The following is a 15,821-nucleotide window of genomic DNA, read 5'->3' on the forward strand; positions in this document are numbered from 1 at the left end:
AGTTCTGTAGTAAAGATTTTACCGAGTTTTGCGAGAAAGAAGACATTGTAAGACACCGCACAGTACCTGGGACACCACGGCAGAATGGCGTGGCAGAACGGAAGAACGGAACTTTTGCTTGAGCGAGCTCGATGCATGCTTTCGCATGCAGGACTTGGCAAGGAATTTTGGACTTAAGCAATGAACATGTCATGTTATCTAATTAATCGATCTCCATCATTTGCTATCGAGTGGAAGACTCTTGAGGAAGTATGGTCGGGGAAACCTGTTGATTATTCTGGATTACGAATATTCGGATGTCTTGTATATACTCCTGTGAGTGATGGTAAGCTTGAGCCAAGGGCAAAGAAATGCATATTTCTGGGTTATGCACATGGGGTGAAAGGCTATCGACTGTGGTGCACCGATCCTAGATCACCCAGTTTTCTAATCAGCAGAGATGTGATCTTCGACGAAATTGCAATGCTTCAACAGAGGAGTTCTGAGACACAACCAGCAGAGAAGACAGATCATGGTTTCATAAGTGAGGTGGAGCTTCAGGTGGAGACTCCGAAGACCTCAAAGGTAATAGAGGTTGAGATTGTAAATGAAGCCGCAATTCCTGAAGTCGGTGATAGTGAACAACCAGTAAAGCCGCAACAGACTATGGCCGCAGATAGAGAGAGAATGCAAATTAAACCACCAGTACGTTATGGTTATACAGATATTACTTATGCATTGACTGTAGGTGATGAGGTGGAGGCAGATGAGCCTTCGTCTTACTCTGATGCAATGGCTAGTTCGGAGTCGTCGCAGTGGCTAGGAGCTATGAGTGAAGAGATGGAATCACTCAATCGAAATCAAATATGGGAGCTGGTCAAAGTACCCAAGAGCCAAAAGATTGTCGGAAGTAAATGGGTCTTCAAATGGAAAGAGGGCATTCCCGGTGTAGAGGCAGCGAGGAATAAGGTGAGACTTGTGGCGAAGGGATATACACAACGTGAGGGCATTGACTATAATGAGATGTTCTTTCCTGTGGTAAGATATACTTCTATTCGTGTTTTACTTGCCTTAGTTGCTTCGCAGGATCTCGAGTTAGAGCAGCTAGATGTGAAAACTGTGTTTCTTCACAGTGAGTTGGAGAAGCAGATTTACATGAGGTAACCAGAGGGATTTGATTCCGAGTAAGGAATATCATGTTTGCTTGTTAAAGAAATCTTTGTATGGGCTAAAACAGTCTCCTAGGTAGTGGTATAAACGTTTTGATGCTTTTATGGCTAGTCAAGACTATTCAAAAAGTTAGATGGATAGCTGCGTTTACTATAAGAGATTGAATGATGGTTCTTTGATTTATCTACTCTTATATGTTGATGATATGCTGATAGCAGCTAAGAATATATCTGATATTGATGTGCTGAAGAGGCAATTAAATGCTAAATTTGAGATGAAAGATTTAGATGCTGCAAAGAAAATATTGGGTATGGAGATTTTGCGTGACAAGGCTGTGGAAGTTTTACGTATATCTCAAAAGAAATATATTGAGAAGATCGTAGTATGTTTTAATATGCAGATAGCAAAATCTGTAAGTACACCTTTAGCGAAGCACTTTAAACTTTCAGATAAATTATCACCGTAGATTGAGGAGGAGGAGGAGCATATGTCCCGTGTTCCTTATTCTACTGCCGTGGATAGCATTATGTATGCTATGGTGTGCACTAAGCCTGATATTTCACAAACTGTGAGCATGGTTAGTCGCTATATGAAACATCCTAGTAAAGCTCATTAGAAAGCTGTGAAGTGGATCCTCAGATATTTGAATGGGACAACAGACGTGGGTATAATGTATCGAAGGGACAACAATGGCAATAAGACCACTAGTTTTTTATGGATTCGGATCACGCCGGTGACTTGGATGATTGCAAGTTTTTAGCAGGGTACGTGTTTACGCTAGCGGGTGGTGCAGTTAGTTGGAAAGCGTCTTTACAGAATCACATTACCTTGTCTTTGACTGAGGCAGAATACATGACACTAACCTTTGTAGCGAAGGAGGCGATATGGTTACACTGTGATAACCAAGGTGCAATATATTTGGCGTATAATCCAGTTTATCACAAGCGAACGAAACATATTAATATCAGGTACTACTTCATCTTAGATGTCTTAGCTAAGGGTATTGTTATTGTTAAAAAGATTGTTACAGCAGATAACCCGGCAGACATGATGACTAAGTTTGTTCCTTTGGCGAAGCTTAAGCTTTGCTTGAGCTCTATTGGCATCTGTGGAGAGTGAGTGCCTGTCGGGGCGTTGGGAGAGCAGCATGGATGATGAGCAGTATAACTTGGCTTCAAACATCGAGCCAAGGTGGAGAATTGTTAAATTATGACTCGAGTTTGAAATTCACTAGACTTGCAAAGGAATTTCAAAAGGAGAAAAAAAAATGGGCACACGGTATACAAATTCCTTCTTTCGGAATTGTTGCTGAAAGATGCTATCCATGATGTTAAAATTATGTCTCGAGTTTTTTGCTGGAAAAGAAGAAATATAAAAGTAAAATATTTGAAGTGAAACTTTCTTCTTTGTTGTTGCGGAATCCAAATTGAAGAAGAAGAATGAAGCCGTGAAGCCTCTGGACGTGGATGATTAATGGTGGGGCCCAAGGTCAAAGGTTTGACCTTGGGCACACTCGCGCACACACACACGTTCGGCGTGAAGTCCTCCATGCGTAGGAATTCAAAAGTGGTGGTGGGCCTTTGACTTAGACCCACATATATAAAAGAAGCAGAGAGTTTTCTTCTTTGGTTTTTCGTCAGTAGGGCTCTGCACGTACGAGCGTCCGACGAAGAACGTAGCCGCACAAGAGGACACACGTTCACGCGTACATCCGCCGAAGAGAAGCCGCACGTCAAAGTGACGATTGAGCCGTGCGCGTGTTATACTTCGAGGCAAGGGATGCGCGGTAATTTGTGCCGTGAGTTTATACGCAAGCGAGTTGTTATTTATACACTCTAGGTTTGGGGTTAAATCTAGGTGCGGAAAACACTTGAGCGATTGAGCGATTGTAAACTCTGATTCTCCAATTTTAGTGGATTATTTGATGCTAGCTCTCCCCGTGGACGTAGGTACCGATCTTGGACCGAACCACGTAAATTTCTGTCGTTGATTTTCTCAAGTTAATTTCTCTGGTGATTTCGCGTTGACGTAAATTGCAAGATCCTGTCGTTTCTGCATATTATATCCCAACACATGATAGGCCCAATCACACAATATTCCAGGATTTCTTCAATTGCCGATGAAGTCTTCTCTACGAAGGAGTTCCCTGCACGTGAAAGAGAAGATGGTGGGCCCAAAGTCAAGAATTTGACTTTTGGGGCACACGTATAGAAGGGAAGATAAAACTCTACGAAGAAAGGATCGAGGGCAGTAACTTTTCCCCAATATGAGATAGGTTGCAGCTATAGTCAGAACTGAACCTGGACTAATTGCGTAATGTTGACCTGAGGTAGCGAACGAGACAGCAAATGGATGGAAATTCTCCACTTTATGGCTGCCGCTTTCTAGCTCCGGCGCTCTGAATATCGGGTATGATTGTGACTTTCTTGCCCTGCTTGTATTGACATTTTTTTCAATGTCCGCCGAAGCCTTACGTACATGAGAAGACGTCCACGTTGCTTGAAGAAGATCTGCAAGATCTTGAAGCCTCGCGAAGCCATACGTAGAGAGTTTTGTAATGCGGTAATTTGTACTGTGAGTTTATGTCTCAGTGAGTTATTTATTTATAAATACTTAGGGTTTGGGGTTAAATCTAGGTGTGTGAAACACTTAAGCGATTGAGTGATTGTAAACTCTGATTCTCCAATTTTAGTGGATTATTTGCTGCTGCTCTCCCCGTGGACGTAGGTATTAATACTCGGACCGAACCATGTAAATTTCTGATGTTCTTATTTTTCTTGTTTATTTCTCTGGCGATTTCGCGTTGATGTAAATTACAAGATCTTATCGTTTCCGCGTATTATATTCCAACAAGGTTGCTAGCTGAACCTAGAAGATTCACGTGGGAATGCAAGTGAGCAGAAGCATGGGAAACACGTTTCTTCATTAGCAAGCAGCCGAAAGAATGAAGCAAAGTTTCTTCAGAGAACTTATTGAAGATAAAAAGAAATCCAAGAGAGGCTGAGGCGGTGAAGAAGAGAAATCTTGAAAATAAGTCAACAATGGCTGTTTAACCATGAAGAAAGAAGGATCAAGAGTACTTGGGCAGCAAGAGTACTTGGAGAAAGAAGAAAACGCGTTGTCTTCCAACTATACTACGGCGGTGAAATAGTCAAAATTGTCTAGCTATCTACGGCGGTGACTAAACGAGTATTCTTTACATCAGGAAAAAGAAAGGTATGGACGAAACACTTGTATATTCATGAAGTTAGAAGAACCAGAAATTCCTAGAGGCAAACCATCATAAAACTATTCATTCTTCCATTTTTCTTAACAAAAGATTCTCTTGCGAGCGCATTTTGACTTCAGCCTAATAGCAACAAAAATGTACACTGATTGCCTCACTTTGTCGTCAACTTGTGCAATATCAATTGAGAATTTTTGTGGAAAAAGTTTTTTTTATGCTTGTCAACAGTAGTGTCTGACAAAGGAACATGTTACAGGATAGAAAAACCATCGGACACAATTTAGCAAGTACCTCCAATAAGATTGAGACACAATTTAGCAAGTACCTCCAATAAGATCGAGAAATTAAATCAATTAATGACATGCTTAAGTTGTTCTAAGCTTGAGCAACCAGAAATTATCTATTAAATAGACATATAATACTAGTGATTCTGTCAACAATCAACATAATGCTAAATTATGAGAGTCCATAGAGGAAATAGTAAATTTTTCAATTGAAAGTGGTGGCCAATGAAAATTAGACTTCTAAATCAGCCTTATCAGATAAAACTTATCAATATCTAAAAAAATTTTGAGTGCTCTATCTTCTCTTTTGATCTCCGTTACTTCTCTACCTTGTTTTTTTTTTTTTTTTTTTTTTTTTTTGTTCTCATTTGTCAGTCAGAGCTACTTTGATGTGCCCTTCCAAATTTATTTGGTTTTTTCTGGACTAGACAATATGTGAAATGAGAGATAGGACGGTACGGTGGAGCTAGGTCTTGGACGGTATGGCAGAGCTAGGTCCTGAACATGAGGTTTGACATAATGACAAGCTTTAAATTGTCATGTGACCCTTCATACATTGTACTCTCATCTGCGGAACACGTCGAAGCTTTAATAATTGTCGTATCATGTCGCATGTCAGTGCTATTTAGGTTGCGATTGCCATCACAACTCACTACAGGAGTATTCAATTATTTGGTACATTTTGAGTGGAAAAAATAAAAAAGTATCGAGAAATGTTTTTTGAGTGCTCTATCTTCTCTTTTGATCTCCATTACTTCTCTACCTTGTTTTTTTTTGTTCTCATTTATCAGTCAAAGCTGCTTTGATGTGCCCTTCCAACTCTATGTGAAATGAGAGATAGGACAGTACAGCGGAGCTAGGTCTTGGACGGTATGGCGGAGCTAGGTCCTGAACGTGAGGTTTGACATAATGACAAGCTTTAAATTGTCATGTGATCCTTCATACATCGTACTCTCCCCTGCGGAACAGGCCAAAATTTTAATAATTGCAAAATTGCAAAGTGATCGACGATGGGCAAAGAGTAACTTAACTCTACCCCAGTTAAACTCTTAACCTTACTTTGTCTTGTCCTCCTCCTCCTCGTTAGTGTTTCAGAGAGAGGAAGAGAGCGCACACAGCAGTAGCAGCATCAGAGCTTAATCAAATTGTGGCATTTTTTTTTTTTTTGGGCGATTCCATAGATGTTTTAGATAATTAGATGACACGCTGTACAGCCTACGCACATCGAGGATGGGCCAAGAGATGCAGGCGATGGTCATTCCCATATTCTTGTAACTCAACATTTGCTTATAGTCTATAATAATCCATTTGCTAGTACTAAAAATGGACTCTAACTGTATAATTGAAGCCAATGGAGTGAGCACGTCACCATCCACCATGGAAAGAATAGGAAAAACATAACAATTTGGCCTCCCACCATAGCAAAAGGTCGACATTGTCTTCCTCAATTTTTCAATGTAGTTGCTGTCATCTTCGCCTCATCGCAATCGACACCGAAGTGCCCAAGGCCTACCCCTTTTCAACCCAGGAGCATGGGTCTGGACTGGCTCAACCCATTGGCCAACCTAGTTGAGATCCGATTAGGGTTCATGTACATTCCGAGGAACCTTACAATTCCTTTCAAAGGCCGGGGATCCTTCACTGAAGGGGTTGCTGACACTTCTGTAGATATTTTTGGAGCTTTAACTCGTCTCAGTCAAACATCTGTCACATGTCTCACCTCGTAGACAGAGAGTCGAGAAAATGCAATAAATAGTATGGCCCCCACTGAACTCGCCATTCAAGGGAAGAAGGCACTCATTTTTGCCTTTCCCTCTATTTCCTCCCACTTTTAGGAGAAAAATATCTAGTGGATTCACAAGAAAATCTTGCTCTACCATTCCCTTCATATTCCTTGAATCTTTATTTCCTCCTCTCTATTCACCCCATTCCTAAAACCCACTTCATTCTATGGAATGGCCCGATTTGATTTCATGTGGATCAAAGAGAAATTGAATGTCATTATTAATATATTAAAATTTTTATAAGGTTGACTGTTTGATAGAATAATAGTTCCTATTGTGACACTAAAATAATTATACGTGCAAGATTATTATTTGATTATATTGGATTTTAAAAAAATTTCTCATCGATTAAAACTGTTTTAGTTTTGGGCGATCGACCGAATTAACAAGTAGCTTTTTTCAGAATATCTATTGCTATTTTTCATAAAATAATTTATACGAAATTGCCTACAGATATTTAATCATATATGGTGGTGGATACATTAACTTGAAGCTGGAAAGGACAATGTGCAAAAAGAGAGGACAGTACGGTAGACTGGTCCTCGGGCTTGAGGTGGACATAAGAAACTTTAATAATTCAACCTGACCCACGATGCACCAGGCCGTACTCCTCGTGTGAAGCATGCGGTCGACATTAACACGAAGCTCTTAACAATTGCCAAGTGACCATAGATTGCCAAAAAGCAACTTTAACTCCACCCCAGTTAACTCTTCACTTCACTTTGTTCTGCCTTCCTCCTCATCTGTGTTTTAGAGAGAGAGAGAGAAAGCAACATAAGAAACTGACCCACGATGTACCAGGCCGTACTCCTCGTGTGAAGCATGCGGTCGACATTAACACGAAGCTCTTAACAATTGCCAAGTGACCATAGATTGCCAAAAAGCAACTTTAACTCCACCCCAGTTAACTCTTCACTTCACTTTGTTCTGCCTTCCTCCTCATCTGTGTTTTAGAGAGAGAGAGAAAGAGAAAGCAACATAAGAAACTGACCCACGATGTACCAGGCCGTACTCCTCATGTGAAGCATGCGGTCGACGTTAACACGAAGCTCTTAACAATTGCCAAGTGACCATAGATTGCCAAAAAGCAATCTCCACCCCAGTTAACTCTTCACTTCACTTTGTTCTGTCTTCCTCCTCATCTGTGTTTTAGAGAGAGAGAGAGAAAGCAACATAAGAAACTGACCCACGATGTACCAGGCCGTACTCCTCGTGTGAAGCATGTGGTCGACATTAACACGAAGCTCTTAACAATTGCCAAGTGACCATAGATTGCCAAAAAGCAACTTTAACTCCACCCCAGTTAACTCTTCACTTCACTTTGTTCTGTCTTCCTCCTCATCTGTGTTTTAGAGAGAGAGAGAGAAAGCAACATCGGAGCAAGGATCGTAGACATGATAGGGAGGGGGAGACCCCGCAAGGATTTGGGAGTTTGCAATTTGAAGCGTCGGCCTTGTGATGAGTTGTTCACGTCACTTATTTTTGCAAAGAATTAATAAGAAAGAGGGTCATTACATGGAGATCATTAGCAAAGAGAAGTCAATGAGAGAGAGAGACGTGGTCAGGGTCAATCATTGAATAACGTGATACACTTAACATATTTATAATTATGCACTAATACACTTCATATTCCCTAGATCCGTCAACGAGGTGCAACCAATCAAGGAAATTTTCGAACTATTGATGTGAGGTTTTGAAAGATAAATGATGAAAATGAAAAGGCCATTTTCCATGAAAATTTATTTCAATGGAGTTATGTATGTAACTCAAACCCTACGCATATTCACAAGATTAATAGATAGATGCTTAGGATTCTTTGAGCATCCGACAAATCTTCATTAGGTGTGGCAGTCCCTCCAATTCATACACACCAGATAATTACTAGAGCCACATAATTTTTACATTACATTCTTTTTAAAATCTGTTATTTTCCTTCATCCTTTTTTTTTTCTCAATTTCTATTCAAAGTCAACGTTGGCAGCTTAACGTTCTAAATTTGGGAGCTGAGCTCCCCATCCTTTCTTTTCTTTTTAAAACTCCTAGAAAGGTTTGGTGGATATTTTTTTCTATATTAGAAACTATTACTTATCTAAATTCTAACATTAATCTCACATTATATATATATATATATATATATATATATATATATATATAAACTCTAGGCTAAAATTAAATGTGGCTTGAAATGAGATGTACAATTGGCAGCAATCTCGTGGAGAGGTTAAAAATACCTAAGAAGTTGAATCAAAGAAATAGATGAAACAACAATTGAAAACTTTGAAGAAACTTAATTATATTCGACATTATAGATGAAGCGATTATCAAAACAACAATTTAAAGTGGAAGAACCCAAGTATTTGATTATGAAGCAGAATAATAATGATATTATTTGAACTTGACAATATAATAGTGGGTAAAATATAATTTTTTTCATAACATGTCTTAGGGGAGAATATAGGTCTGATTAATATTTTGTGGGCCCGGAAAAAAAGATTTGTTCCGTTCTCTCCACTAGATCAATAAACATGGACATTTCAATCATTGCAACCATTGAATTCCACAACTACACATTGAATATGTGATATTTTTGTAATTAAAACTTTTATTATGTCTGCGGTCAATAGAAGAACGACTTCTTTTGCCGCACTACATTATTTATACATGCATGCTGACTATATATATATATATATATATATATATTGTATATATAAGTATATTTTTTTACTGTCGGTTAAAATCATTTTTATATTTTTCCATCAGTTAAAATCATTTTTTTATTTTGGGTGATCAACCGAACTGAGAGGAAGCTTTTTTTTTTTCAGAATATTTGCCGTTGTTATTCGTAAAATAATTGGTACGACTTTGGGACTAGATATGTAATCATTATATGGTTGTGGCCACATTAACATGATGAAGTTAATATTAGTGTTCATATGTATGAAGTTTGAACGAGATATAGGACTGTAGGTGTATGATGTTGTATTGACACCTAGAGTGCGAGGTTGATATAACACAAAACTTAATAATTGCCACGCGAACAATGAAGACAAAAAGGCAACTTTAAATTGACCATGATTAGCTATTAACGTCACTTTCTTTTTGTCACCATTTTGGTAAAGCACTATGTCTATCTTTCCTTCTATTAAATTGAAATCGTGATTAAAACTCTAGACTGAAACTGAAAGTAGCCTCAAATGAGAGGTGCAATTGGCGGCAATATCGTAGAGAGGTTAAAAATAATGAAGAAGTTGAATAGAAGGAATAGACAAAATAATAATTAAGAATATTGAAGAGACTTGATTACATTATATGTGAGGGATGAAGGAATGATTAAAATAATAATTTATAGTGGAAAAACACAAATATTTGATTACAAAGTAGACTAATAATGATAGGATATGGACCTGACAAGACGATATTAAGAATAAAATAAAATTTTGCAATCATCCCTTAGAAAGAATATAGGTCTATGATGCGGTCACTTTGGATTCTTTTATTTCCTTTTGTTGCCCCTCACAAGTAAGGGGAAATATTCTGTGGACCCATAGGAAATTTGTTCTCTTTGGTTCTCTTCTCTAGATTAATCAACATAGGCAGTGAAATTAATGCATGGTTTTCTCTAATTAAAAGGAAAGAAATGAATAGTTTCTTCTAAGGGAGAGATGAAATGTGATGAAAATTGCCAGACAAATTTTCATACATTCCAATCTCGAGCCGAAGAGATTTATTGATTATGTGTGCACCAAATTGGATCAAATCAAGCTCCAGGTTTAGCGTGCGCCAAATTGGATCCAGAAAAGGACAACGATTATAAATGTTCTATAATGCTCAGAGGGTGTTTACTATATATGTAAGCAAATCTAGAGTACTGGGAACAGGTATGTAAAGGTTGAAAAGGACAGGACGAGCGCATGCAAGCATTGGACAAGGACAGGCCAGAGAGCTTATCCCCTTTCTTGAGACGGGCTCACACGTCTCTTTTGTCGGTTAGTGCGGTTTGGTTGTGCCCTTCCCTAGGACAAGAAAACCCGATTTGGATTTTTCTGGACTTGACGACATGCAGAAAGAGAGAGGTAGGACGGAGTGGGGTCCCTTAGCGTGAGGTTGACATGACAAGGAGCTGAGATTTATTGATTATGTGTGCACCAAATTGGATCAAATCAAGCTCCAGGTTTAGCGTGCGCCAAATTGGATCCAGAAAAGGACAACGATTATAAATGTTCTATAATGCTCAGAGGGTGTTTACTATATATGTAAGCAAATCTAGAGTACTGGGAACAGGTATGTAAAGGTTGAAAAGGACAGGACGAGCGCATGCAAGCATTGGACAAGGACAGGCCAGAGAGCTTATCCCCTTTCTTGAGACGGGCTCACACGTCTCTTTTGTCGGTTAGTGCGGTTTGGTTGTGCCCTTCCCTAGGACAAGAAAACCCGATTTGGATTTTTCTGGACTTGACGACATGCAGAAAGAGAGAGGTAGGACGGAGTGGGGTCCCTTAGCGTGAGGTTGACATTTCCACGTGACCCCACGATGTATCAGGTCGTCCCATCTGCAGCACGTGGTTGACGTAACTAGACGCTTTAATAATTCGCGAGTGATCAACGACGATCAAAAGCTAACTTAACTCTACCCTAGTTAACTCTTATCTTCATTTTGCGCTGTCTTCTTCCTCCTCTACCTCATCTACATTTTAGGAGAAAATATTCAGTAATGATATGTACACGCCACGTCATCTGACTTGATGCGCACGTACCAATGAAAAATCGGCACGTGTCCTCAAGCGGGACCTGTTGAAAAAGGAAAGCATTGAATTTTGGCTGACTCGACTCAGCTTCACCGCAAAAGAAAGAGAAAATATTGGGTACCCTAACAGTGCCACGTCATTATTGCTCTGAACCATTCAGGCGTCGACACCTGTCGACGGGACCCGCCACATCTTCTCTCTTCTCTCCGTCTTCTGCGCTTTTGTCTCTCTCCTCTCTCTCCTCACGAGAAAATAGGGGGCGGGCTCGGCTCGGCTTGGCTTGGCTCGCTGCAAAAGAAAAGACAGGTCACGACTCCCGCCTAAAAGATTTTTCTCTCCTCAATTGAAATTTTTGCAATTTTCTCTCACTTTCTCTCTCCTCGCAGGAGAACAAACAGAGAACGATCGAGACCTGCGTTCTCCTCTCTTCCCTCTGCCTCCGCTAGTTGCTTCCATTGCCCCCCACCCTGACACCGACACCGACGCCGCCGACGCTCCTCCTCCTTCCTCTCGCGACGTCCGCTCTGCTCTCTCTCTCTCTCTCTCTCTTCCCCCTCTACGAAGTCGTGCCTCTCTTCCAGCGAAACGCGACGCCGACGGCCCTCCACCTCCACCTCCGCCGGTTGCCTCCGTCGCCCTCGACTCCGATACCGACGCCAACGCAGCCTCCGCCTCCCTCTCGCGACCTCTTGTCCGCTATCTCTCTCTCTCTCTCTCTCTCTCTCTCTCTCTCTCTCTCTCTCTCTCTCTCTCTCTTTCGTCCTCAAAGTTGTGCCTCTCTTCCAGCAAACCCCGACACCGACTCCCCTCCACCAATTGCCTCCGTCGGCGTCGGAGTCCGTCGCCCCCATCTCCTCCACCTCCACCTACGCACCTGACGCCAACGCGTCGAACCACGACGGCGAAAATGGAGGAGAGAGAAACGACGAAGCAGAAGACGGAGACGAAGAAGCAGAAGCGCGCACGCTCGGGGTTCTGGACATGGGTCGTCGCGTCGGTCGCGTTCCGGCTCGCCCTCGTCTACCTCCCCAGGAACCTTTGCCTGTCCACCCGCCCAGAGGTCGCCACCCCTCTCACCAGCATTCGCTGCCGTAACGCCGCCTCTTTTCGCTCCGTCGATCGATTCCCCATCCCCGATCCACCGCCCCCTCCTCCTTTGAAATCTTGGAGGTCCACTTTCTGATACGATTTCTGGTTTTTCTTGTTTGTGCCGCCTACAATTGGCGAAGGCTAAGTCGGTGATGTCTCCCTACGGCAGGTTCGGCTCCGTTCGATCTCTGTAGGAAGGAAGCTGCTTGTTTGCCTACTGGTGTGTTGCTGTTTGATGCTTTGATCCCTTCCACAGGTTCCATGTGTCACGGTTCTCCTTTGCTATTGCTCGTTCTTGGACTTCTCGCTGTCAAAAGTAACTACCAGAGTATAATTGCCGATGCATTTTGAAGGCTAGGTTGATTGTGAGCTTCGCTGGTTATCTGCTCGTTCTTGGATGTGTAAAACTTTTGATCTGACAGAAAGCAGTAATCTTTCAGGATCCTTTTATCTTCCCTCCATACCACAAAGCAACAAGGGAGCCTTTTGACTACTATATGTTTGGTCAAAATTACATCCATCCTCTGGTTGATTTCAGGTTCATCGATAATTTTGTGCTCACTTCCTTCACAAAGCTTCGCTGAAGAATATTAAAAGGCACTCAAATTATTTATGTTCTATAATTTGCTTGGCTTGTCTTCACATGTCAAAGGTCCATGACGTTCTAGCGATGAACCTACACATTTACTTTTAATTAACTTGCATTTCTAGGAAACTTGCCACTTTGTCATGACGTCTTTTTTCCACCTTTACTCCCCTTTCAGCCCTAATTGCTTTAGGAAAAATTGATTTCCATTCCAGGAAAGTGCAAAAACACTGTCCCTTCTGTCCTCTTTTTAAATAATAATTCAGAATACTAGGGAGCATAAAATACTAAGAATTAAGCTTCTGTTATTAACTCAATATATGAATTGCAAACTCCTAAATTGTTTTCAGAGGGTTTTTATGGACTTATCCCTAAACAGGGAAAGCTCCTGCGCTAGCTTTTCTCATTGGACCTTTGACTAATTAGTTACTTTCCTCATATCTCTTAGCATTTCTGAGTTGTTTTTACTCTCACATATCTCTTAATTTGCTCTTTGCTTCTGATTTTCCTTTCTGCAGAAACTCATATGTTGGAAACATTCCTGTTTTTGATGAAATCCGTGAGAAACTTCAGGAGGTGAATAGTTCTTTTGTTACCCTTCTCTTTTAGATGGACCGATGATGACTCTGTGTCTTACTGAAACCTGTTGCATTCACATTGCCTCTTAAACTGAAATTGTTTTTGTTAGTCTAAAGAATAACTGAAAGCCATAGTATATCCCTCTTGTTCTTTTTTTGTACAGTATATTTTCTGTGATTCAAGTGTTAGCTTGGACTCCTATATATTTCAATTCTTGGCCTTTCCTATTGCTCTTCACTGAATGAAATTACCATTCAGTAGATTGCATTCTGCTTGCTTGTAATGTAGAATTATGATCTGAAACTGTTTATAAATGATTCTGGTTTATTGTATGCATGCACATCAAATTTGACCTTTAGCTGCTTCACAAAGTAAATAGAGGCAACAGATCACTATAGAAGAGGATCCAACTGTTATACAATGCTAATTTATATCTTAAATTGCAGGGCCACAACGTCGTTTTGATATCCAACCACCAAACGGAAGCAGATCCAGCTGTTATTGCTCTGCTTCTTGAAGGAACACATTCACATATTGCGGAGAATGTGGTACAGATTTTATCTTTTATTAGACTTGATTATTACCTCATTCGTGAGTATAGGCCACAAGTGGGCCACTTGCTTGAACATATCTTTTATCTTCTAGTGTAGACTTATGTAGCTGGAGATAGAGTTGTAACAGATCCACTCTGCAAGCCCTTCAGTATGGGAAGGTGCTTAAAATCTCTATCCTTATGAGTAGTTATAAAGTTTAACATGCTGATGAGTGATTAGGCAAGCTCATAACTCGAATCTTCTATTTTTTCTAGGAACCTTGTTTGTGTATATTCGTAAAAGCATATGTTTGATGTTCTAGAGCTTGTTGAGATGAAAAGGAGATCAAATACACGAAGCTTGAAGGAAATGGCTTTGCTTTTAAGGTACTACGTTCACAGCTTTTCATGTGAATGCAATCTCATATATGAAAACAATTGAACGGTGATGTATCTTCAGCTCCTGTGAAAATGAACTGATGGTAAAGATCCTATTTAATGTGAACAGTTGGTCACCTTTTGCCTCCTCTATTTGTCCTTACATTGATTCTTCATGGTCATAAGTAGACCAATGCTCTTACTACAAGTGAGATGATATGCTAGTTATGCCTGAGCATTGCAGGGGTGGATCACAACTACTGTGGATTGCGCCAAGTGGTGGAAGAGATCATCCTAATCCTCTTACAGGGGAATGGTATCCGGTAGGTTTTCACTCCGCTCTCTGGGATTGTGCAGCAGAGTTCCTTTTCTGATGCTGCTCTTTCTTGAGTATGTCAAATATGCTTTATCGAACTTCCATACAGTACCATAGTTGTAATCACTTGTGTTTACTTCATTCTGCCACTCGAAGATAGAAAAGTTTGGTCTGCTCACTAAAATCCATTTAGTTCTCTAGCCGTTGTCATCTGCCATTTTCAGTGATTCTGATATAAAAGAGTGGGCAGGCACCCTTTGATTCTGCTGTGGTAGACAATATGAGGAGGCTTGTAGAACATTCTGCCGTGCCAGGACATCTCTACCCTTTAGCATTATTGTGCTATGATATCATGCCACTGTTAGGGAAATTCCTTATGATGTTTTGAAGATGACAAAATAAATCAAAGGCTACTAACGTGTTTAATGGTTAAGTAAAAGACCATGCAGATGATAGAACATATAAAGGATATTGTCAAAGTCAGAAGACTATCAGAAGACTGAACGTAACATATGTCCAAAGTATATTCTGAAGATTTCTAGACTTCTGTGTCAAAGTCTGAAGACTACCAGAATTTAGTGTCAAAGTCTGTCCTATATCAGAAGTCTGATCATTCTGACAAATTCCAGACTGAACGTGAATGATGAACCAGAAGACGAGACTCTATCTGCTGAAGCTCGAACTTGTAAGACGTACTCTATGTTGGAGCTGAACTTATTCGGACGGTGTTCAGACCTTAAAACTAAATCTATTCGAAGCAGAATATGTTCGGACCCGTTGCAAAGTCCGAGTCTATTGCACTCGCACTCGATTGCAAAGTCTATCGCACTCGGACTCGCAAAAGTCTATCGCACTCGACTCAGATTGTAAAGTCTATTGCTATCGGACTTTATATCCAGATTCGACAAAACGTAATTCAAGCCCAATCATATAACGGCTAGTGATCTGGTTTGGATTCCACATCAAGATTGATTTGATTGACTCAATCTATTTGATTGACGATTGGATCTTGAAGACAAGATCTTTTTATATGAAGAATCTTTACTTATGGAAACCAAGATTCCGTTTGTATGGGCGATTGGAATCAATTTGGGATTCTACCTTTGTCACTCAACGGCTACCAAATCTTCTAGATACAGAGCTGTCCAATGAG

General features: G+C 40.4%; 1 pseudogene; it reads left to right on the top strand.

The window, feature by feature from the left end:
* The first annotated feature begins 12,538 nt into the window (after positions 1-12,538).
* LOC104456804 lies at positions 12,539-15,089 on the top strand (annotated as a pseudogene).
* Positions 15,090-15,821: the final 732 nt, after the last annotated feature.

The sequence above is a fragment of the Eucalyptus grandis genome, chromosome 1 (assembly GCF_016545825.1).
Source record: "Eucalyptus grandis isolate ANBG69807.140 chromosome 1, ASM1654582v1, whole genome shotgun sequence".
In the NCBI taxonomy this organism is placed as follows: Eukaryota; Viridiplantae; Streptophyta; class Magnoliopsida; order Myrtales; family Myrtaceae; genus Eucalyptus; species Eucalyptus grandis.